This window comes from Staurois parvus, unplaced genomic scaffold (genome assembly GCF_062004578.1).
Source record: "Staurois parvus isolate SC_StPar_1 unplaced genomic scaffold, SC_StPar_1.0 ptg001027l, whole genome shotgun sequence".
Lineage (NCBI taxonomy): Eukaryota > Metazoa > Chordata > Amphibia > Anura > Ranidae > Staurois > Staurois parvus.
The window spans coordinates 26,025-52,048 of record NW_028318823.1 but is presented as its reverse complement, the minus strand read 5'-3'; positions in this window follow the sequence as shown (position 1 = coordinate 52,048).

Below are 26,024 nucleotides of genomic sequence, written 5' to 3'. Positions count from 1 at the left end.
GTAAAGGATAAGTTCACCTTTGGACTGAAAATAATAAAAGCACATTTTTTTTTGCAGGTAAAAAAAAATGTGCAATTATTATTTTTGGTTGCAGGAGCCTGTACAGCATTTCACCAGCCATTCAATGAGGCCTGTGAACACCTTTGTAGTGCTACACATGGTATCTATAAGTAGCTCTTACCCCTGAAAGGACCCCTTGAGAAGTCCTAAGGTTCTTCTTCCAAACCGGTGTATCAGTAAGCCAGGCACAGAGCTCAATGAACAGTCTAGGGCAGGGGCGGACTGACAACTCATGGGGCCCCCGGGCAATAGGGGATCATGGGGCCCCTGTGTCCTTGTCCAAACTCAAAAAAGCCTATGAAAAAGGTACCAGGGGCATCTCATGGGGCCCCCTACTGACCGAGTGCCCGAGTGCAGTGCCCGAGTTTCCAAATGGTCAGTCCGCCCCTGGTCTAGGAGAATGCTTTTTTGATACTTTATTGTAAATTGCACTAAGATGGGGTACAAGGAAACTATGGGACTCTCCAGTAGCACAGAGTAGAAGCTTGAGGACACTGCTCACTTTGTTAATGCTTCTTAGCACAGTCTTTTCAGCAGCAGAAAATGGACTGAGCTACACTGGAACACCATAGGAAATGTGCAAATCTTAGCAAGAGACACTGATGCACAGGGGATAGTAGAGGCACACAGTCACAGGGATCTCACACTCAGGTCCGTACTCACTGGATGCTTGGATGCCTCCTTCCAGTATCAGCCAGACATGTCTCCCGTGAGCTCTCCAGAGCAGATCCTCAGGGCAATCCCTGAATCAGCAAAGATCAGTAGAATAGCCCCTCTTCCTCTCCCAAGCTCCAACATTGGATGGGACCTCAGTGAACAAGCATAGAAGCACAGCTGGACTTCCCAGAAGGGCAGAAGCTCTTCAGGCTGGACACTTCTCCTCCTGGACAAGAACCCTGCTGTTCCAAGCTCAGGCTATTTATGCACTCTTTGGCCACCTACTGGGCACTCTCCCAGGGATTGCCTGGAACCACATAAATATCCAGGCTGCTTATTTGACTCTCCCAGCCCACTACATTCCAGAACCCTCCAGAAGGCAGGGGGGAAGCAGTCAAATCTGCAACCAGTGAGACACAGAACAGCCTGAAATAATCACAAGCTGCTCAGCTGATTGCAGGAGAGCTACAGGAACTATATTTACCTAACCTATCTAGGGCAGTGCTAAACATACACTGCACTGATGATGGACAAATAGCCTGAAACAACTGTATGCAGTTTGGAATAAATGCCGGTATAATATTAAGTGGGATATGGGATGGAATGAAACCTGTGAACACTTTCTGTTCTTAAAAGTTCCACCCAAAAGGGGAAGTTCCGCTTTAAAGATTGGTCCCCCCACTCCCCATTAACCCCCCTGGCGCTATTCCCGGGTGTAGCTCAGGTTAAAGTTTCAGCACCACAAGCAGTAACCCCCCCCCCCCGAGCTATACTCGGGAATACCCTGCAGCATTGCTCTGGGATCCCTTCTTCACTTACCTTGTCCTGCACTCCCATGATATCCCCCCTGCAGTGTCCACAGCCCTCTCCTCCGGCCGATGCCGGCATCTGTCTTCCGGGTTCCGTTCCCTGCGACGTCGGGACATACAGGGGAGGGAACTGGCGGGAAATTTGAAAATTTGTAAAAGTGACATGCACTAAATACACTAAAATCACATCATATTCCATTCCTGTATCAAACCATTTCACATACATTGTGTCTCGAGTGCTTTGTCCGGCGCCCTGCCTGCATTTTTACTGTTCTTTCTGCCTGGAAAGTGAGAAACGTCCATGGTGTCCAAAAAGCGTCCCTTTAGGTCAGACGCGGTTTTAGACCGGCTAGAGAACAGCGATAGTAAATCAGAACCACTTGCAGAATTGAGTGATAATGATTGGTGGGGGAAATTCCTCATCAGACACTGAAAACGATTCTGCGACTGAGCTCAGCGATGTGCGAACTTGGCGCTGTATTTCACATTTCAGTGTTTTTGGTTTGATTATAATATTGAATTACATTTATTATTATTATATTATTATTTTTTATGATTATTTAATAAATTATCATTTCTGATTTCGTGTTTCAAATTTTAACATCCCCGGGATGTTTACTAGACTCTTGTTCGGACAGATTTCATTATAATAATTGATTATAATATTGAATTACATTTATTATTATTATATTATTATTTTTTATGATTATTTAATAAATTATCATTTCTGATTTCGTGTTTCAAATTTTAACATCCCCGGGATGTTTACTAGACTCTTGTTCGGACAGATTTCAGTGAGTTAATCCTGAGAATTACAGGCCGACAATAAAAAAACAATATATTTCCATGCAAAAAAATGTACCGCTTTGAGCACAGAAATATGGACATAATCAGACCGCTAGGGAGGCTACGAAAAAACAAAAAAAGTGCTTATTTAGATGCCAAAAAACATGGCATAACAATAGTAAACATTTTACCAAAGATGTGCTAATAGAGCAGCCATGGTTTGTGTTGTACAGCAGGACCAGGACTTGTATAATACCCTTTTTCTGATGCAAAATAGCACTTCAATGGCTGTGTGTGGCAGTGGAGGCGGTGGAGAGCGGGCCTCGTGCCCCCAAGGTGAGGGAGAGTGGACCTCTCCTCGTGTCCTCCACGGCGGGGGAGAGCGGACCTCTGCTCGAGTCCCCCGCAGCAGTAGAGAGGGTGTCTCCTCTCAGCGGAGGAGAGCGGACCTCTCCTGCACCTGTCCCCTCAGCGGCACATCCAGTATAATGGCGGTGCCAAAGAAGCTGGAAACCAGAAGTTGGAAACCGGAACTCGGCTTCACAATGAGGCTTGGAGCGCAGGTGCAGCCGCTCCATCATCTGTGCTCGCCGATCGCCACACAAGAATTTCTCCTCGCATTTGGCGAGCGGCTTTACCAAGCCCTGGCCTAGCCGATCTGAAGCTGAAGTTGTCCTCCTACCCTCCTTCCCTGTAGTCTTGTGGGACACGTGACAGGTCCCAGAAGATGACGGGGCCATTCAGGAAGCGCAAGGTATCACAGCCGGGTGCCCACACTGAAGAAGCTGGTGCCTGGAATACAGGACAGCTGGTGAAACGGGCTGCGGTGGGGGCACCGTGGGCTCATGGGACGGGTCAGTGGCTGTTTTCTAAAACTCAGCAGCTACAGTTTTTTTAGCTGCTGACTTTTATTTTTTTACAGAGTGAGTGGAACTCCGCTTTAAGGCTTTACTGTGCTGCACCTCGAACATTGGAACAAACTTCTGAGCAGCTTCTTTCAAACAAGGACAGGTGAACTTGTTATCGCATCTGATTGCATTCTGGCAGCGCGGAGCTCAGGGTTGATTGACGGGAAAGAAGACAATTTCATTGTTTCATGTGGGATCAGACGGTGTGAAATCTCACTATGAACAGCCGATTGCATTTATCGATGAAGTAATATTCCTCTATGAGAAGCTCGATGAGCCGATTGGGACAAGTTGTTTTAATTTTCCAAATTGTAGAATTTATCTCACAGCGGAGGAAGAATAACCATTTCTTAATTGATTTTCAATACCGAGTTTGGATTACAAAAGGTATTTCATATGTTTTGTCTGAAGTCTCGCTGCATTTTAATTTCCTCATCTTGCAGGATAATCATGTCCAATCTACAGACTTGAGATCTTGCCATAGCTTGAGATAAGTACAGTGGGGAAAAATAATGATTCGATCCCCTGCAGATTGTGTAGGTCTGCCCACTTACAAAGAAATGAAGGGTCTATCATTTTTATCATAGGTGTATTTTAAATGAGAGAGACAGAATATCAACCAAAAACCCAGAAAGAACACGATACAAATGTTATAAACTGAGTTGCGGTTCAGTCAGTAAAATAAGTATTTGATCCCCAAGAAAAACATGACTTGGTACTTGGTGTAAGAAACCCTTGTTGGCCAGTACAGAAGTAAGACGTTTCTTGTTGTTGGTTCCCAGGTTTGCAGACATCTCAGGAGGCATTTTGGTCCACTCTTCTTTACAGATCTTCTCTAAATCCTTCAGGTTTCTTGGATGTCACTTTGCTACTCAAAGTTTCAGCTCCCTCCATACATTTTCTATAGGATTAGGTCTGGAGACTGGCTAGGCCACTCCAAGACCTTAATGTGCTTCTTCTTGAGTCACTCCTTTGTTGCCTTGGTGGTATGTTTTGGGTCATTGTCATACTGGAAGACCCATCCACGACCCATAGTCAGTGTTCTGGCTGAGGGAAGAAAGTTCTCATCCAAGATTTTACAGTACATGGCCCCGTCCATTGGCCTCTCAATGCGGCAAAGTCGGGCTGTACCTTTAGCGGAGAAACAGCCCCAAAGCATAATGTTTCCACGTCTGTGCTTGACTGTAGGGATGGTGTTCTTGGGGTCATAGTCAGCATTTTTCTTCCTCCAAACATGGTGAGTCAGTTAATACCAAAGCGCTCAATTTTGGTCTCATCTGACCACAGCACTTTCGCCCAATTCTTCTCTGAATCATTTAGATGTTCATTGGCAAACTTCAGATGGGCCTGTACATGTGCCTTCTTGAGGAGGGGGACCTTGCAGGCGCTGCCGAATTTCAGTTTATGGTGGTGTATTGTGTTACCAATGGTTTGTTTGGTGACTGTGGTCCCAACTGCCTTGAGATCATTCACAAGCTCCTCCCATATAGTTCTGGGCTGATCCCTCACTTTTCTCATGCTCATCCTTACCCCAGAAGGCAAAATCCTGCTTGGAGCTCCAGACTGTGGACGATCGATTATTTGGTATTTCTTCCATTTGTGAATAATCACTCCAACAGTTGTCTCCTTCTCACCAAGCTTCTTGCTGAAGGTCTTGTAGCCCATTCCAGCCTTGTGCAGATCTATAGTCTTGTCCCTGACATCCTTTGACAGCTGTTTGGTGTTGCCCATGATGATGGTGAGGTTTGAATGGAAGAAAGAGATTCTGTGGACAGGTGTCTTTTACACATAACGGGTTGTCGTTAGGAGCCCCTTCTTACATTGACAGGACTAATCTGTGTACCACACAGGGGCGGACTGACAACTCATGGGGCCCCTGGGCAATAGGGGATCATGGGGCCCCTGTGTCCTTGCCCAAACTCAAAAAAGCCTATGAAAAAGGTACCAGGGGCACCTCATGGGGTCCCCTACTGACCCCGGGCCCTCGGGCAGTGCCCGAGTTTCCAAATGGTCAGTCCACCCCTGGTACCACATGAGCACAGAGCCAGTCTGTGGGAGCCAGAATCATTGCTGGTTGGTAGGGGATCAAATACTTATTTTTCTCACTGAATTGAAACTCAATTTATAACATTTGTATCAAGTTTATTCTGGATTGTTTGTTTATATTGTGTCTCTATAATTTAAAATACAACTATGATAAAAATTCTATACCCTTCATTTCTTTGTAAGTGGGCAAGCTTACAAAATCTACAGGGGATCAAATCATTGTTTTCCCCATTGTATACACTAAGTATATTATGTCCTGGAGGGTTGTGTACCTGGTGAAAGTTTGCTTGCCATATGAGCTCATTTATTATATGGTTCTCATTCATGATTTTCTCTGCCAGAATTGCACTGCGCTGAAGCAACAGGGCAAAATGAGTTTATGCCTCAGCCTCAAAATGTCTTCTTAAAGTAATTGTAAACCCATATATTTTTTAAATAATAAACATGTCATACTTATCTCCTCTGTGTAATGGTTTTGCACAGAGCAGCCCTGATCCTCCTCTTCTCAGGTCGTCCAGAGGCGCTCCTGGCTCCTCCCCCCACCAAGTGCCTGCCACAGCAAGCCACTTGCTATGGGGGCACTCGTACGGGCATGCTCCTGAGCCGGCTCAGTTTGTCCATAGAAGGCTTGGCCTCTGCCTCCTCACTGACCGTGATTGACAGCAGCTGGGGCCAATGTCTCCTGCTGCTGTCTCTGAGCCATCGAGGAGGGAGAGAGCCAAGAGAGCCAAGAGAGCCACTGCTCTCATGTACATCGTTGGATCGAGATCGGCTCAGGTGAGTACTTTTGGGGCGCTGTGCTCAGAAGGTTTTTTTACCTTAGTGTAGAGAATGCAGTAAGGTAAAAAATCCTCAGCCTTTAGAACACAGAAACATAGAATGATGACAGCAAAATAATGAGTGGTCAATTTTTTTTTTTTTTTTTGGGACGGGGGTTGTTGTTTTTTTTTTCCCTAACTTTTTTGTCTGAGTATAGATCTATGCTTGTCTCAAGCATGTTTGAAGCTATTTACTGTTGACTGGCTCACTACATGTCAGGAAAGGCCCGCCCATAGTGCAGGTGAAGTTCCACGGCGCTCGAGTCCCTGTGAGCTGAACAGATGTGCAGGCACTTGGACATAGGCTCGTGCATACGGGCGCCCGCCTGTCACTAATGCTGGTGCCAAAAGGGCTATTTAAATTGCTTGCAGTAGTTGTCCCATTGTCGTATGGTCTTTTCCCTGCTCTGTGTTCCCTGATTCCTGTGATTGTCTCCTGATACCGAACCAGCCTGTTCCTGATCTCTGCTTGATTGCTTCCTGCCCTGACCTCTGGCTTGTCTTTGGATTATTCTCCTGTCTCTGCTCCTGTCTGATTGATTTTCCGTTGCTGACCTGGCCTGTGACCCGACTACTTTTCCTCCTGCCGCTGTAAGCCTGATCTGCCTGACTGATACCGAACCCGGCTGGTCTGACCCTGCATCCTCAGCACGCAGCTCTCGAGTATCCATCCATCCCACACGGCTACATCAGAGCCCCGCTCCCTGCCTGCAACTCATCAGCTCACCTGCTATCACTGGACTGACCTCAGGCACTCATAACCCACCGTGGCCCTGCCATCGCTGTCTCACCATCAGCAGTCCTTGAGCCGGAGTTGTACGGGAAGCCTGCCTCTTCACGTCAGGCTCACTATCCAGGTGCGTGACAGTACCTCTGCTGAAAGTTCATTCCAAGATAACACTTTAAAGAGTAACTCCATTTTTGTGGAGGGGAAAAAAAAAGATTTCTATTCTGGGTGCTCACAGTACATTGTAGGAATATAAAATATACTTTGTCCTACCTTCCGTTGCTCTGAAGAAATAGCTATTTGTTTCCCCATGTCCTGTGCATATTCTGAATGGGAGGGTCTGGTTCATTATAATCACCTGGTGCACTCTCAACATTCTGATGAGAAAAGCTGCAGGGTCTGCATCCCTCACTAAGACTGAAATCCCTATTGCAGGGGGTAGCAAAAAGCTGACTTAGTAATTTAGTGTAGGCTTCTGGGAAAATCCGTGAGCCAATCACACAAGCAGGAAATTACATTTCTCGGGGTGTTCTGTATACTAATTTATGTAAGGCTTCTGTTTTAGCTGCCAGTGGACTTCTAAAGCTTTCCATAAAGTACTGAGAATTATACAGCTCTGCCACATAGCACAGCCTGTCTGTCAGGGAAGGAGATCTGATCTTTTGCTGCTGCAATTCCATTTTCACTTACAGGTTACCACCACCTCCCACCCACCCTTGACCCTGCCTATGTATCACGTACCTGGTGATGGAGGCCAATGGAGAGAGGGCTTCCCTTGCGGCTAAGATCCGGACTCCCCTGACAGTGGGACAGCGGGAGTCAGGCCCAAAGTTGCACAGGTCGCCTGTAGCAGTGCTGGTTGGTGGTCCACTCAGAAGCACAGCTGGTGCACGGAGATAGGTCTGCAGACAGGAGGCGCCTGTGCGGGGTATGCAAACCCTTCCGGGATTTGGATGTTTACTGGATAGCCGGTTCAAGCCAAGGTCAGGGACCAGGTGGGAATCAGAGCAGACGTAGTCAGATGGGATAGCCGAGGTCATACACAGAGGAGCGAGAGAGAGAGAGTATCCGTAAGCCAAGCCGAGGTCAGATCAGGGGTACATCAGAGTAGACAGGTCCAGGAGCAAGCCAAGTCGGTAACAGGAAATCACAGGTCACAGGAACCAGGAAACAGGAACCAGGAACAGGGCACGGGGAGCTAGAGATCATCCAGCAACTAGAGGAAGTGATGAGCCTCCTTATAAAGGCACCAGACTGAGGCTGATGTGTACTTCTGCGGCCATGTAGAGTACTGGCAGAAATGCCAGATCTTCCAGAACTTCTGTCGTGGACAGGATGCTGACACTTTGAGAAATACTAACACTGACTGAAGAACCATGGAAGAAATAGAAAGGGTTTAGCTAGGACTGAACTAACTAGCACTAGGAGGGGAGGACAGAGGGAGACACCAAATCACACAAGTAAACAAATTATAGTGGCTCTAAACCACCACTAGATGTCAGCATACTACAGAACAGTAATAACCTGGTGTAGTTTAGTACAACACAGAAAACATACATATACAGGTGTACCTCGGTTAACGTAATCTTCGATTTATGAATGAAAATCCACTGAAAATAATGCCTCGGTTTAGAAATTGTTTACAATTTTTTTTCGCAATACGAAGTGTATGTCGGTGCCGATTTTTAAATGCAATTGCCCACTTTTGTTCTTCAATATAGCTCACAAAATGAGCTGTCACTTTCCCAAGGATACTTTGTTTCTTTTATCTCGGGAAACAAACTAAAAAGAAACATTGTTTCTTTTACTCGGGAAACACACTAAAAATAAACATTGTGTCTCTTAACTCGGGGAAACAAACTAAAAGGAAACATTGTTTAACTCTGGGAAATAAACTAAAAGGAAACTTTGTTTCTTTTAGCTGGGGGAAAGTGACAGCTGATTCTCTAAGCTATGGTGAAGAAAAAAAAAGCCGGTAATTACATTTAAAAACCGGAACTGACTGTAATGGAACTGGCCCCCGACTGCGCAAAGGTATTTCCGTTAGACTCTCGCTTCTCTGTCCAAACATTATCCACGGACCTCACCGCTGACCATACAGGAAATAGACAGCACCAGACTCTCTTAAGACAGGAAGTCAACTGCTTTATTTTAACACAAACACAAGATTTATACACAGGGCGAGGAAATACAACCAGGAACAGGAAACACATCAGCAGGCCGTCCCATCAGGGGGGAAGGGCTGCTGGAAACACCCCCCACCAAACCAAGACACACAATAGAACAATGGGATGCAGCACATGGCAGTGAACAATGGACAACCACCTGGCAGTGAACAATGGACAACCCCCACACCAATACACAAACATTACATCCCATAATAGTTTGCTAGAATAATAGTGTCAAGGGGCCTGGCTGTCCCTGTGCTCTCCCTCCCTCCCCCCTTGCCGCATCCCCTCATCCTGCACACAGCCTTTGAAGCAGGCCATGCAGGATGAGGAGAGGGGACCCCTCTGGCGAAGATCACAGCCCCTCCGGAAATCTAGGTGGAGGAGCTGTGACCCCTCGCCAAGAGACCCCGGTGGCAGCCCGCCAGGGTGTCTCTGCCCGGCCCCAATGGGCACAGCATGGTCACAGGGGCTTCCCACACTCTGCGCCGCCAGGAGACAAAGGCCGCGCTCACGAGAGCACAGACCGAGTCAAGGGGGCGTGCCTCATTGCCCCGGCAACTGGGAAGCGTCCTGGGCGGCCTTAAAAGGGCCGTTGCAAGACCAGGCCGGTGTCTTTTTTGCCTGCCGCTGTTCGTTGGGAGGTCCGACTGGGGACCGGACCTCCACCGAGATAACCGCTGGGCACTCTGCAAGAGACTCTTCTTCCCCCCCTGAACAGGTCAGAACTAAGACTCCCAGGACTGGGAGCACCCGCTGCCACTCTGCTAATACTCTCAGTGCTGGGAGTACCCACGCCACTCTGCTAATACTCTGAGGGCTGGGAGTACCACTGACACTCTGCTCATACTCCAGGGCTGGGAGTACCGCTGGCACTCTGCTAATACTCCAGGGCAGGGAGTACCCGCTGCCCCCCTGTTAATACCCTGGGTCAGGACTATCTGCTGTGGGCCCCACGATACTCTGCCTAATACTCTGGGGCCCCGATTACCCGCTGTGCTGTGTGCTAGGACTACCTGCTGTGGGCCCCACGATACTCTGCTTAATACTCTGGGGCCCGGATTACCCGCTGTTGCTGTGTGCTAGAACTACCCGCTGTTGCTGTGTGCTGAGCAGGGTCGCCCCTGCTGCCGTCCGCTGTGAGCCAGGACATCCCTGCCGGAGCCGTGAGTGTCTGCACCCCCGTCTTATTCCCCCTGGACTGTTCTTGAACCCTGTTCCCCCTCTGCTCCCTTCTTGGATTACAAATTGCTAGAGACTCTAACTTTGCCCCTTGGGGATGGATTACAATTATTTGAGCCCTCTCCTTGCTATTCCCCTAAACTGGGTACTGCCACGCTACCTGCAAATTGAGTAACTGTCATTTCTTTAATAAAGCTTTGTGTGTTTATCATCTGCTCTGTGTGTTCTGTCCTGCCTACGCTCCATCACAAATGGGATTCAGCCGCATGGCAGAGAACAATGAACAATCCCCACACCAGGGGCGGACTGACAACTCATGGGGCCCCCTGGCAATAGGGGATCATGGGGCCCCTGTGTCCTTGCCCAACTCAAAAAAGCCTATGAAAAAGGTACCAGGGGCATCTCATGGGGCCCCCTACTGACCCCGGGACCTCAGGCAGTGCCCAAGTTTCCAAATGGTCAGTCCACCCCTGCCCCACACCAATATTAGAACATTTCACCCTGTACCCCTAACAGGCACAGGGTGCCTTAGACATAAGAGGAATTTGGGAAGATGATACAGGGGTCCCCCCACCCCCAAAAGTCACTCTTGTCACACTGACCTATAGTGACAGCGACTTTTTTTTTTAACTTTTTTCTGACCTCTAGAATGGATGAATTGGTTTTCAATGCATTCCTATGGGAAACTGTTTTTTTGGTTTATGAATTTTTCGCAATACAAAACATCCCGGTGAACGCATTAAATTCGTAAACCGAGGTACACCGGTATGTAGGACCGATCATTTATCTAACTTTAGCTTTAGCCATCTTTTCATATATCAAAGTTTGGAACATTCTAGAGAACTTTTATTAACTTCCATGCAGCAGTATTCTAGGTTCACTACATAAAGGCATTAATGCCCAACAGTAGTGAGCTTACTTAAATCGAGTCCATAATTTGAACAAAAAAAAAAAACAAGAAAGAATCTCATTCATCAAAGTAAAATCCGAAAAACGTATTTTCACGCCTGGCAGCGAGAAACGCGGAACGTTGCGACCCCATAAATCTTTGTTGTGAAGTGAAATTGATACGGCACAATTCTCTTTCTTGAGCTGCGCAATGTTCTTGAAAAAGAAACCGCAACAAAAAAAAAGAAAGAAAAACAGTCAAAACTTAACCTCCCGTCTCGAGGGCTCATTGGAAGAGAAAGCGAGGCCGGTGACAGCCGACAGGCTTTTAAAATGACATTGAGAGTACTTTCAATTCCCAACCGAGTGAGGAACGCAAAACTTGAGACGTTTTAAATAAACATCTGATGGTGGATGGGAAACAAAAAATACATTATGGTTTAATGGATACGCTGATGTGCTGAAGGGTAGGATACGTCGCACCGACCATGGTTTCTTGTTCTTCGAGGACGACTGCTGCTTTCAAATCAGTTGTGACATGTAGAAGTTCTCATTTCAGGATGGGTGTCAGACTTTTTTCTTCTGGGTGGAGGTTGTGTCCTCTTAGTCTATAAAATATTAGTTCATTCAAAGTGACTTCTTGAAATCGGACCTGAAGTCAAAAATGCAAGATTTGCCATGTTTCAGGTACGATAGAAGGAAAGCCCGTGTCCAGAAAACTGCAATTTTGATGTATAGTTCACAAGACGTTTATTAACCGCTTCCCCGCAGCTCTAGAACTCAAATTCTTCTACAGGGTGGCAAGGCTGTGCAAAATCACATATACAGTGGGGCAAAAAAGTATTTAGTCAGCCACCAATTGTGCAAGTTCTCCCACTTACAAAGATGAGAGAGGCCTGTAATTGGCATCATAGGTAGACCTCAACTATGAGAGACAAAATGAGAAAACAAATCCAGACAATCACATTGGCTGATCTGGAAAGAATTTATTTGCAAATTATGGTGGAAAATAAGTATTTGGTCACCTACAAACAAGCAAGATTTCTGGCTCTCACAGACCTGTACCTTCTTCTTTAAGAGGCTCCTCTGTCCTGCACTCATTACCTGTATCAATGGCACCTGTTTGAACTTGTTATCAGTATAAAAGATACCTGTCCACAACCTCAAACAGTCACACTCCAAACTCCACTATGGTGAAGATCAAAGAGCTGTCGAAGGACACCAGAAACAAAATTGTAGACCTGCACCAGGCTGGGAAGACTGAATCTGCAATAGGCAAGCAGCTTGGTGTGAACAAATCAACTGTGTGAGCAATAATTAGAAAAAGGAAGACATACAAGACCACTGATAATCTCCCTCGATCTGGGGCTCTACGCAAGATCTCACCCCGTGGGGTCAAAATCATCACAAGAATGGTGAGCAAAAATCCCAGGATCATACGGGGGGACCTAGTGAATGACCTGAGAGCTGGGACCAACGTAACAAAGGCTACCATCAGTAACACACTACGCCGCCAGGGACTCAGATCCTGCAGTGCCAGACGTGTCCCCCTGCTTAAGCCAGTACATGTCCGGACCCGTCTGAAGTTTGCTAGAGAGCATTTGGATGATCCAGAAGAGGATTGGGAGAATGTCATATGGTCAGATGAAACCAAAATAGAACTGTTTGGTAGAAACACAACTCGTCGTGTTTGGAAGAGAGAATGCTGAGTTGCATCCAAAGAACACCATACCTACTGTGAAGCATGGGGGTGGCAACATCATGCTTTGGGGCTGTTTCTCCGCAAAGGGACCAGGATGACTGATGGTCCTGGAGTGGCCTAGCCAGTCTCCAGATCTCAACCCCATAGAAAACCTTTGGAGGGAGTTGAAAGTCTGTGTTGCCCTGCGACAGCCCCAAAACATCACTGCTCTAGAGGAGATCTGCATGGAGGATGGGCCAACATACCAGCAACAGTGTGTGCCAACCTTGTGAAGACTTCCAGTAAACGTCTGACCTCTGTCATTGCCAACAAAGGATATATAACAAAGTATTGACATTAACTTTTCATATTCACCAAATACTTATTTTCCACCATAATTTGCAAATAAATTCTTTTCAAATCAGCCAATGTGATTGTCTGGATTTGTTTTCTCATTTTGTCTCTCATAGTTGAGGTCTCCCTATGATGCCAGTTACAGGCCTCTCTCATGTTTTTAAGTGGGAGAACTTGCACAATTGGTGGCTGAGTAAATACTTTTTTGCCCCAATGTATATAGGTAGGGAGGGCACTCACGCACCGCGATTGGCGGCTACAGCTTTCAATCATCGGGTCCCAGCAGGAGATTCCCCACTGGCACCCGAGATACAGACATCTCTCCTGTCAGCTTCAGCATGCTGCTTTGTATTGCTCTGCATAGCAGAGCAATACAAAGCAGCATGTCTCCCTAGTAAAACACATACAGCACACAGTTAACCCTTCCCTGAGTGGGAAGCTGTCACCTTTAGTCAAGGGAACCAAATCAAAGTCAAAGTAACCAACTGAGCCTGGCTCAGGACTTATAGGTTGGTAGGACATTGGCAACCACCAGTGATGCATCCCTGGCTGCCTTCAGTTGCCAGCCATGGACATACTTGGTCAATGATGTCAGCCAGCATCCCTGGCCCCTTTGTTCACATGAAGCTCCCGGTTCTCAGCTGAATGGGTCAAAGGAGGTCTCATTGGTTGCTAGAATGCTGGCTCCCACCATCAACCTAGTAACCAGCAAGCCCTGAGTGGGAAGCTGTCACATTTAGTCAAGGGAACCAAATCAAAGTTAAGGGAACCAATTGATCCTGGCTCAGGACTTGGTGGTTGGTAGGACATTGGCAGCCACTGGCATTCTAGCAACCAATGATGCATCTCTGGCTGCTTTCAGTTGCCGGTCATGGACATACTTGGTCAATGATGTCAGCCAGCATCCTTGGCCTCTTTGTTCACATGAAGCTCCCAGTCAGCAGCTAAATGGGTCAGAGGGGGTCTCATTGGTTGCTAGAATGCTGGTTCCCACCATCAACCTAGTAACCAACAAGCCCTGAGTGGGAAGCTGTCATGTTTAGTCAAGGGAACCAAATCAAAGTCAAGGGAACCAATTGATCCTGGCTCAGGACTTATAGGTTGGTAGGACATTGGCAGCCACTGGCATTCTAGCAACCAATGATGCATCTCTGGCTGCTTTCAGTTGCCGGTCATGGACATACTTGGTCAATGATGTCAGCGAGCATCCTTGGCCCCTTTGTTCACATGAAGCTCCCAGTCAGCAGCTAAATGGGTCAGAGGGGGTCTCATTGGTTGCTAGAATGCTGGTTCCCACCATCAACCTAGTAACCAACAAGCCCTGAGTGGGAAGCTGTCATGTTTAGTCAAGGGAACCAAATCAAAGTCAAGGGAACCAATTGAGCCTGGCTCAGGACTTATAGGTTGGTAGAACATTGGCAGCCACCGGCATCCTAGCAACCAATGATGCATCCCTGGCTGCTTTAAGTTGCCTGTCATGGACATATGTGGTCAATGATGTCGGCCAGCATCCCTGGCCCCTTTGTTCACATGAAGCTTCCAGTCGGCAGCTGAATGGGTCCAAAGGAGGTCTCATTGTTTGCTAGAATGCCGGTTCCCATCATCAATCTAGTAACCAACAAGTCCCGAGTGGGAAGCTGTCACGTTTAGTCAAGGGAACCAAATCAAAGTCAAGGGAACCAATTGAGCCTGGCTCAAGACTTGGTGGTTCGTAGGACACTGGCAGCCACCAGCATCCTAGCAATCAGTGATGCATCCCCGGCTGCCTTCAGTTGCCAGCCATGGACATATTTGGTCAATGATGTCGGCCAGCATCCCTGGCCCCTTTGTTCACATGAAGCTCCCAGTCGGCAGCTGAATGGGTCCAAGGAGGTCTCATTGGTTGCTAGAATGCCAGTTACCACCTGCACCCTAGTAACCAACAAGCCCTGAGTGGGAAGCTGTCGCATTTAGTGGTGATAGTAATACCAACACTGAATGAATGATAGGTGTGGCAGGCAGGTGGGTGAACACGCCATTTAGCTTGCTCCTTCAACAAACAGCAGATGCCCCCATCCCTATTCCTGGTATGTTAGGGTGCCTACAGCCTCATAGATGTATATCTGCAGTGTGAAATCATTTAAGGAACTGATACCTCAGATTTCCAGTCGCTTGTGATTTTGGATGAGAATTGGTGATTTAACAGCTGTGCTACATGTTGTTCTGCTTGTTGGAGGGTCCGGTGTGAGGAAGCAAAACCCTTCCTCATCTGCAGGGAAACCACATTGGTGACTGGTCTTTTGACCTCCACCTGACTTTTTTTTTTTTGGGGGGGGGGGGTACAGAGCTTCCAGAGCTCAGTTTCTCCGAAGTAACCCTTTACTCAAATGTAAATTGTACATCTTTGAGGCAAATAAATAAAAATAGGAAATCTTCTCCTGAGCTGCCTGTAGTGCTCATCATATGTTCATCCAAAAGCCTAGGCATCTAGGTATATGATCACTTTCGAAGGTGAAGATCAGAACTCCAAGTGGTCTTCCTTGCACCCATCAAAAGTACCCATTAGCTGAGAATCTGTGCTGTAACTCATGGCAACTGACGGCACTGAGCTTTCATCAATTTCTTCAATAGTCAGAAAAAAAATAGACTTTCTCCCACTGTTACTAATAAAACTAGATAGCAATAAACTCAAAAGGTTGCTGTGTCTAAACCTTTTCTTCTAATCTCTCTCCCAGCCTCAGCTGGAAAGTCCTTCGCCTCCGTGGTGTATTTAGGTTTTGTGCTGCCCTAGGCAACACAAAAATTGTCTGCCCCCATGGACACGACCAATACCACCCCCCTTTCCCCCTCCCGCGGAGAGAGCCTGACATTGACCAACAACACCCCTGCCCCCCACCTGGGAGAACCTTCCACTACCCCCCTCCCCAGCGATAGAGAGAAAGATACCCATCTTCACAGCTCTGGACATCTCTGAAGAGAGTCAGGGTCTAAATACACCATCAAGCAGCCTGCAGCCTCTCTCGGATCCCACTTGGTTCCCATGTCCCTTCTTCCATCCCTTCTTCTGGGGGGAGGTGCTGCCCCCTTGAAAAATGCTGCCCTAGGCAAGTGCCTTGTTTGCCTTGTGGTAAATACGCCCAGAATTCTGCAGAGAAGGACCCTTGCACACTGTGTGAGACCAGCTGTCTCTATGCATTGGTCCAACATGCCCCCCTACTACGGCTACAATTGCTATTCTTTGGCAGTGTTGGGTATTGAGAGTGGATCAAACGTATTTAACCACTTGAGCTCTAAAAGATTTTACCCCCTTCATGAACAAACCATATTTTTTTGCTATTTGGAACTTTTTTTTAAATATATTCTTCAGATTTTTTTTTAACATATAAAAAAGTCATTTTAACATATATTTTTACATATATTTGTAAATGCATTCCAAAAATGGAGATTTGAAATGTGTTATTAAAAATATTTTTGATATATTTTGTAATAAAGACGCATTTCAACATGCAGTGTATATATATGTATATATATATATATATATATGTATATATGGGCGGCACAGTGGCTTAGTGATTAGCACGTCTGCCTTGCAGTAAATGGGTCATGGGTTCGATTCCATGGAGTTTGCATGTTCTCCCTATGCTTGCCTGGGTTTCCTCTGGGTGCTCCGGTTTCCTCCAACACTCCAAAGACATGCTGGTAGGTTATTTGGCTCCTGTCTACAATGTCCTAGTTTCATCCCTGGCCATGTGGGATCTCCTGCATGGTGGGGGTTGGGGAAAGACCTGGCAACCTACCCTGTAAAAATAATTGCTAAGAGAATTCATGAAAAAAGTTGCTTACGAGTGACGGTCCATGCAATCACCAAGGGTCGGATACGACTGAATGGATATATATTTAAATATATTTTGAAGAAAATTGAAATTGTAGCATTTAAAATATACGGCAATATATTTGGGATTAATATTTTTAAAATATATTTCAAATGGGCCTGTCTGGGATAAAATGAAGATCTTTCTTTAAGTTGACTAAGAAGGCAATAGAGCTGCACTGATATAGTGATTTAGTGCAACTGGATTCATCCATGGTGGTGCCCAAGGGCGAATGGACAACTCATGGGGCCCCTGGGCAATAAGAGATCATGGGGCCCCTGTGTCCTTGCTCACACTCAAACCCACCCAAAAAAGCGTATGAAAGGTACCAGGGGCATCTCATAGGGCCCCCTACTGATCACAGGCCCTCGGGCAGTGCCCGAGAGTCCAAATGGTCAATCCGCCCCTGGTGGTGCCAGAATCTTCTCACACCAAGCGCAACATTATAAGGCTGCAATTTTCCAAGTGTGCCAAGTAGTTTATGGAACTATCTCCAGTTTAAAGTGCCAAGTGAAAGAAGAAGGATTCACATAGCTATTATTGTAAAATGATACATTACATCGCTATGTCTGCCATCTTGTAAAGAACTGGAGTTGCCTGTGTATGTGAGAAGTGTTGGTAAGAAGCACATTCTATGTTGTCATGTTATTCTTGGCCAGAAGATCTACATTGATGTCTATAAATCATTGCTTTGCGAAGGGGGCAGGATAAGAGTTATCAGAGTGGAAGGAAGGAGTCAAGATGAGACTCAGATCAGAGACAAATGTCCATATTCGCCAGCACACCACAAATCTCGATATGGTACAAAAAAGGTTTTTATTCCAAAAAGATCACATCACAAAGAAAAGTGAAACGTTTCGGAGCTGCGCAGGACTCCTTCTTCAGGGCTTTTTGGAATAAAAAAACTTTTTCGACCAAATCGTGATCCGTGGTGTGCTGGTGAATATGTACTTTTGCCTATGATGTTTCCAGTCCCAGCTGTTAGTTGCTACAGCACCCTCTGTTGATGAGCCATACTTCCAGGAATGTGTGAGAAGGGAATATAGTTGTAGTCAGATCAGAGGCACACGTGCTCCAAAGTGAAGATCTGGAACCATTGCCAGTACCTTGCATTGCCACATTCATCTACTTAGGAATAAGTACAGACACATACGGAACATGCAAGGACACATTAGGAGTGTGCCGGGATGCTTCCTCACACATCCTCTTTCAAAAACTAACACCAAACACCCTTTATAAGGACAGTAGCTTTCAGAGTTTGCTGGTTGACCACTGGTTCCCCAGTGCTCTTTTGCCTGTGTTTCCTGTGCTCCTTGGACTTCCCGATATCAATCCAGCTTGCTTCTGGACCAGTCTCCTGCCTGATTCCTAGTTCTGACCTTGGCTTACTCGTATGGACTCTGCCTCCCCTGACCACCCTTATATGACCCTGGCCTGTCCTTTTGAACACTCTCTTGTCCTCAATTCTGACCCCTGTGCATAACCTCGGCTCTGTCTTGACTATGCTCTTGCCACCTTGTTTGCTTGATCATCTATGTATGACCTGGGCTCTGGTCCTGACTACACCACTTCAGTTCTACTCTGCCAAGCCGACCTTTTACCTGTCATGGGTACTACCTACCTCCTGTTACTTGGGGTTCCAGTACCACAGCTGACTTCCTGGATGCCCGGTCTAGCACCTCTTCAGCCAGACGTCACCAAGAGCAGTCTGCAGCAAGCAACTGATGCCTCTCTGAGCCCTGCATTCCATATTTCTCATCTCCAGAGGTGCTTGGAGGTTAGTTACAAGGGATGCCCTCTCATCATATTGGCCTCCAAACAGGTACGAGATGGAAGGAAGGTAGAAAAAAAGGCTTTTTATATCAGAAGAAATGTCTCTTTATATAAAATATGTTTGTAGTCATGTGACAAGAGTTTTTCCACCTACAGATGGCCTTGTGCCATCAGTACATGGGAAAGGGAGTCTCATAAGGGAATTGACCCCTTAGGGATTCTGTCAGTCACCTTGACTTTCATTGCCATTTTGTTGGGGAGCCTTCAAAATAAGGGGTCCAATGTCAATTTCGCAAGCATTAAGTGAGTGGCAGGCTAGGGACAGGAACCCTTATCCCTTACTTATGAAAGATATGGCACCAGGATGCAGTATGAGAAGAAGGCAAGCCGGGGAAGGCAATGTGATGCTTTTGGGAATGTTCTGCTGGGAAACCTTGGGTCCTACCATTCATGATGGCAGTAACCTCTTTTAGGATAATGCGTACTGCCACACTGCAAAAATGGTTCAACAATGGTTTTAAGATCACACCAATGAATTTCAGGTGTTGAATTGGCCTTCAAATTCTCCAGATCTCAATCCAATCCAGCATTTGTGGAATGTGCTGGAAAAACAAGTCCATTTTGATGGAAGCTCCTCCTCGCAACTTACAGGGCTTAAAGGATCTACTACTGATAGCTTGGTGCCAGATACCACAGCATACCTTCAGAGGTCTAGTGTTGTCCATGCCTTGAAAGGTCAGGACTGTTTTGGCAGCAAAAGGGGGACCTACTCAATATTGGGTGGATGCAGGGGCGGAATGACCATTCGAGCACTCGGGCACTGCCCGAGGGCCCAGGGTCAGTAGGGGGCCCCATGAAATGCCCCTGGTACCTTTTTTATAGGCTTTTTTGAGTGTGGGCAAGGACACAGGGGCCCCATGATCCCCTATTGCCCGGGGACCCCATGAGCTGTCAGTCCGCCCCTGGGTGGATGGTCATAAAATGATGGCTGATGTGTGTATATACACTATATTGCCAAAAGTATTGGGACACCCCTCCAAATCACTGGATTCAGGAGTTCCAATCACCTCCATGGCCACAGCAGGTGGCAAAATGGGAACATACTCAATATTTAGGTAGGTGGTCATAAAGTTATGGCTGAATGTTGTAACTACACTAATACCAAGTTCAAGTGTTGAAAACATTTGAAAGTGTTGAATGCCTTTAAAAGAAGCAAATAATATAGAGCAAAGAAAAAAAAAACACGCTGAATCTTCAATTCCCATTATCTCTTGAAAACATTGGTGGTCTACGGTATCAAGATTGGTAAAGAAAAGTTACAAATGATGAGAACTGAGAGCCAGTTAAGGGATTCAAAAGTGTGAAAGGTCATTTGCTTCCTCAGTGGAAGGTCTTCACATTTCTGTGGAATGAACTGTGCAAAGCCGGTCCTGATTGAAAAGGGTTGAACAGGTTATCCAAATCAACTAATAGGAAGACACAGAGGGAACCATGCCTTTCACAAAGGTTATAATAAAAGAGTTTAAATGGCTATCCTGACAGCTATGGATGGAGAAAATGTACTTTAAAGTCTATTAAGACCTTTCTTCTTCTTTTAAAGTAATTGAGAGAGAATGGTTATCAGTATATGGGAATTTAGATGTCAGTGCTAGGATACTGGTGTAGGTAAGGTCTTTCCTGCAGAGGATGCTGGAGCCAAAGAGAGGTGAGTATTCCAATAATGAATTCAAGTATATATAAAGCTAAAACTTTTATTTTTTTTTGGTGGGAGTAGAGTAGGGTCATTTTCAGCATCTCTGTTAATTTTTCTTTTGCAATTTATATTTAATTGTAGGGATTAGTTGGAGGGCATTGGGTCAGCTGGGGACACTGGGGCAGTTTGCAGTGCATTGGGGTTACTGGGAAGACTGGATGAAGGCTGAAGTGGAAGAGGGCAATGGGGACACTGGGGCAGTTTGCAGTGCATGGGGTTATTGGGAACATTGGATGCAGTCTGGAGTGCATGTTGTTACTGGGAAGATTGGATGCAGGCTGGAGTGGAAGAGGGCAATCTGGACTCTGGTGCAGTTTGTGCATAGGGTTACTGGGAAGGCTGGATGCAGGCTGGAGTGCAAAAGGCACTGGGGACACTGGTGCAGTTTGCAGTGCATGGGGTTACTGGGAAGACTGGATGCAAGCTGGAGTGCATGGGGTTAATGGGAAGACTGGATGATGGCTGAAGTGGAAGAGGGCAATGGGGACACTGCTTGCAAGCTGGAGTGCATGGGGTTACTGGGAAGACTGGATGCAGTCTAGAGTGGAAGAGGACAATGGGGACACTGGTGCACTTTGCAGTGCATGGGGTTACTGGGAAAGCTAGATGCATGCTGGAGTGCAAAAGGGCACTGGGGACACTGGTGCAGTTTGCAGTGCATGGGGTTACTGGGAAGACTGGATGCAAGCTGGAGTGCATGACATTACTGGGAGGACTGGATGCAGGTTGAAGTGGAAGAGGGCAATGGGGGCACTAGTGCAATTTGCAGTGCATGGGGTTACTGTATAGGCTGGATGTAGGCTGGAGTGCAAGAGGGCACTGGGAACACTAGTTGCAAGCTGGAGTGCATGGGGTTACTGGGAATACATAATGCAGGCTGAAGTGGAAGAGGTCACTGGGGACACAGATGCAGTTTGCAGTGCATGGGGTTACTGGGAAGACTGGGTGCAGGCTGTAGTGCAAAAGGGCACTAGGGACATTTGTGCAGTTTACAGTGCATGGGGTTACTGGGAAGATTGGATGCAAACTGGAGTGCATGACATTACTGAGAGGACTGGATGCAGGCTGGAGTGGAAGATGGCACTGGGAACACTGGTTGCAAGCTGGAGTGCATGGGGTTACTGGGAAGACTGAATGCATGCTGAAATGGAAGAGGGCAATGGGGACACTGGTGCAGTTTTGCAATGTATGAGGTTACTGGGAAGACTAGATGCAGGCTGGAGAGCAAGAGGTCACTGTGGACACTGATGCAGCTTGCAGTGCATGGGGTTACTGGGAAGACTGGATGAAGACTAGAGTGCATATGGTCACTGAAGACACTGGATGCAGACAGGAGTACACAGAGTCATTCAGAAATACTGGATAGCGAGGGGGCAATGGAGACACCGTTGCAGGCTGGAATGCGTTGGGCTACTGGGAAGACTGGATGCAGGCTTGAGTGCAAGAGGGTATTGGGGACATTGGTTGCAAACTGGAATTCATTGGGTCACTGGAAACACTGGATACGGTACATGGGGTGACTAGGTATATGCAGAAGCTGAATTACAGGAGACACTGGAGATCACTGGAGGGTTCAATGGAGTTTTGGTACAGGAGCCACTGGGGAGCCATTCGGAATTTAGAACACTAGAGGTGCCAGGAGTCACTGTGGAGGGTGGAGAGGGTAGTTGGCTGCTAGATTGTGAATGTGTCACTTGAATGACAAGCAACATGCACATAAGTACTTTAAAGACATGGCTGGGCTATGCTTGGTGTGGTGGAAATTGGAAGCTGTCAGCTGCATGCAAACTAGGATCTTAATAGAAGAAAAATGGTTAAAGGGGATCTAAATATTGTATCTCCACCTTAATCTCCTTTCCCCACTCCCCCCATAGCCATAAGTGGTGATGCAAGAGACCCACTTGAGTCATATGTTTCTGACATTTGTACCATACTATTCCATTGGAACATATTGAACCCTGTGGTTATGATATAGTATGAACATTTAGCTGCCAGTGGCTATTTTGAGATCTGATCTTTATCTGGATAGCAGTAACCATTTCCTAGAGATCGACATGTTTACACATATGAAATTCTATCAGTCATTTAAATACAGACCAAGGTGCTCCTATAATGTATCATATAAACTATTACAACCTAATCTTAAAGAAATGAATTGCAATTGGATCAACTGATTAACCAATACAACTCAAATTGCAATTTTGCATCCAGTGGCCCCTTGAGCCGCCCCCATCCCCATGGCCATTTACCCCTTTCTGCACTCTCCCCTCATCTGCAGGCGTTGAGTCTTGATTACTCCCATTGGTGAACACATTTTCAGTTATAGAGATACAAATGGTTTCCTGATGAAGCAAATCCAGTCTGAGAAACACATTGAACAGAACTCTGGCCATTTTGGTAGAGACTGTGCTTAATGTAAAAATCAATCTGGCCCATGTACAGATGCAAATTATGTTGGTCTTCGGGTTTTTGAGGGTAAAATTCTAAATTAATGTTTGTAAGTCCATTACTTATGCTTTACTCTCCGTTCTTTCCTTCCAATTTATTTTGGTTTTTTTAATGATTTTATTATAATAAAAACAATATTTTTTTAAAGGAAAATCCTATTGTTGTAGACCCATCAATGATACCTAAATGGCACAACAGTCCTTCTGTTTTAGTGTTTATATTGATCATTAGGGATGGTGACCCAATCATTAAAGTGAAGATGCATTTTGAAACATCCCAAATAATGATAATGTAAATAAAATGCACAAAAATTAGATCAGCCATTCTCAAACAGGGTTCCTTGAGGTGTGGCTGATTGACCCCGACCCCCCCCCCCCCATGTGATGGTGCCTGTATAGTTCTGGACTCAACTCCATTTGGCAGAGCCAGCTGTATGAAAACAATAATCTTTTTAGCTGTCTGGATGCATTCTGGCCACCATTATAAGCAGGTTACTCTTCCCAGTGACCAGCAATATAAGGGGAATTTGTCCACTGACCCCAATGAATTGGTTTTAGCAGGGGTTCCCCGAACCCTGAAAATTATTCCAATGACTCCTGTGGAGTAAAGCTGAATTAGATAATAAATAAATTGGTAAAGTGTTCCAAAACCGTCCATACCCCAACACTAACATATATAGTTTATACACGCACACTAATAGTATGGGAATCCAAAACATGTATTGCAATGCTGGAAGACTTTGTATGGGGCACTCAGGGGGAGGTGGGGGTTCTGGATTGGGATAGGGATCTCAGACTCAGAATCAGACTTAGTGGCCCTTTAGGAGCTGAGGATTCTGGGGAGGGCTGGCGAGCAATGGATGGCATGGAGCTTTGCAGCAAGCTGTAAGGTGCTCTGCAGGCTTAGGGATCTCAGGGATCCTGGGAACACTGTAGGTCATGCTGGGGAATCAGGCTGTTGTGTGGGAGCTGGGGGACACTGTGGGAGGTTAAGCCATCTGCAGCTGGCTGGAGGCCCTGGAGAAGGGATGCCATGGCCCAATGGTTGAGAACCACTGACATACGTATAGCTCCAGGAAATCCCAGTGATAGGTTGGGGTGGAACAAGATTTGTAGGTATATGTGGAAGGAATAGTGTCCCATTGTTAGTGTAAGTGGAAGAAAAAGTGCCCATTGATGGTATAAGTGGAAGGAATAGTGTTCCATCCTTGGTATAAGTGGGAAAAAGACTGTCCTATCATTGGTAGAAGTGAGAGGAATAGCTTCCCATTGTTGTTGTTAGTGCAAGGAATAGTACCCCATCGATGGTATAAGTAGGGGGAATAGTGCCATATTGTTGGTATTAGTGGGAGGAATAGTGCCCCATCATTGGTATCAGTGGGAGGAATAGTGCCCCATCATTGGTATCAGTGGGAGGAATAGTGCCCATCATTGGTATCAGTGGGAGGAATAGTGCCCCATCATTGGTATCAGTGGGAGGAATAGTGCCCCATCATTGGTGTCAATGGGAGGAATAGTGCCCCATCATTGGTATCAGTGGGAGGAATAGTGCCCCATCATTGGTGTCAGTGGGAGGAATAGTGACCCATCATTGGTGTCAGTGGGAGGAATAGTGCCCCATCATTGGTATCAGTGGGAGGAATAGTGCCCCATCATTGGTATCAGTGGGAGGAATAGTGCCACATCATTGGTATCAGTGGGAGGAATAGTGCCTCATCATTGGTGTCAGTGGGAGGAATAGTGCCCCATCATTGGTGTCAGTGGGGGAATAGTGACCCATCATTGGTATCAGTGGGAGGAATAGTGCTCCATCATTGGTGTAAGTGGAAGGAATAGTGCCCCATCATTGGTGTCAGTGGGAGGAATAGTGCCCCATCATTGGTGTCAGTGGGAGGAATAGTGCCCCATCATTGGTGTCCGTGGGAGGAATAGTGCTCCATCATTGGTGTCAGTGAGAGGAATAGTGCTCCATCATTGGTGTCAGTGAGAGGAATAGTGCCCCATCATTGGTGTCAGCGGGGGAATAGTGACCAATCATTGGTATCAGTGGGAGGAATAGTGCTCCATCATTGGTGTAAGTGGAAGGAATAGTGCCCCATCATTGGTGTCAGTGGGAGGAATAGTGCCCCATCATTGGTGTCAGTGGGAGGAATAGTGCCCCATCATTGGTGTCAGTGGGAGGAATAGTGCCCCATCATTGGTGTCCGTGGGAGGAATAGTGCTCCATCATTGGTGTCAGTGAGAGGAATAGTGCTCCATCATTGGTGTCCGTGGGAGGAATAGTGCTCCAACATTGGTGTCAGTGGGAGGAATATTGCCCCATCAAGTGTAAAAATGTCTCAAAAAACAGCCACAATTTGTCACTTTAAAACCAATTCCATGGAAGTTTACCATCTAGGACAGTGGTCTTTAAACTTTCTAAGCAAAGGTTCAGTTTACTGTCCTTCAGACTTTAGGTGGACCAGACTGTAGCCAGTGGGATTAGATAATGTCTCAGACTAGGTGGGTTAAAAAATTGCATAACTTCTGTGGGCAGTAGGAGGTATTGGTATTATAAAGAGGAATAATCTCTATTGTTGGTACAAGTGGAATAGTGCCCCATCATTGGTATCAGTGGGATTAAGGAATGCCCCATCATTGGTATCAGTGGGAGGAATAGAGCCCCATCATTGGTGTCAGTGGGAGGAATAGTGCCCCATCATTGGTATCAGTGGGAGGAATAGTGCCCCATCATTGGTATCAGTGGGAGGAATAGTGTCCCATCATTGGTGTCAGTGGGAAAAATAGTGCCCCTTCATTGGTGTCAGTGGGAGGAATAGTGCCCCATCATTGGTGTCAGTGGGAGGAATAGTGCCCCATCATTGGTATCAGTGGGAGGAATAGTGTCCCATCATTGGTATCAGTGGGAGGAATAGTGCCCCATCATTGGTATCAGTGGGATTAAGGAATGCCCCATCACTGGTATCAGTGGGAGGAATAGAGCCCCATCATTGGTGTCAGTGGGAGGAATAGTGCCCCATCATTGGTATCAGTGGGAGGAATAGTGCCCCATCATTGGTGTCAGTGGGAGGAATAGTGCCCCATCATTGGTGTCAGTGGGAGGAACAGTGCCCCAT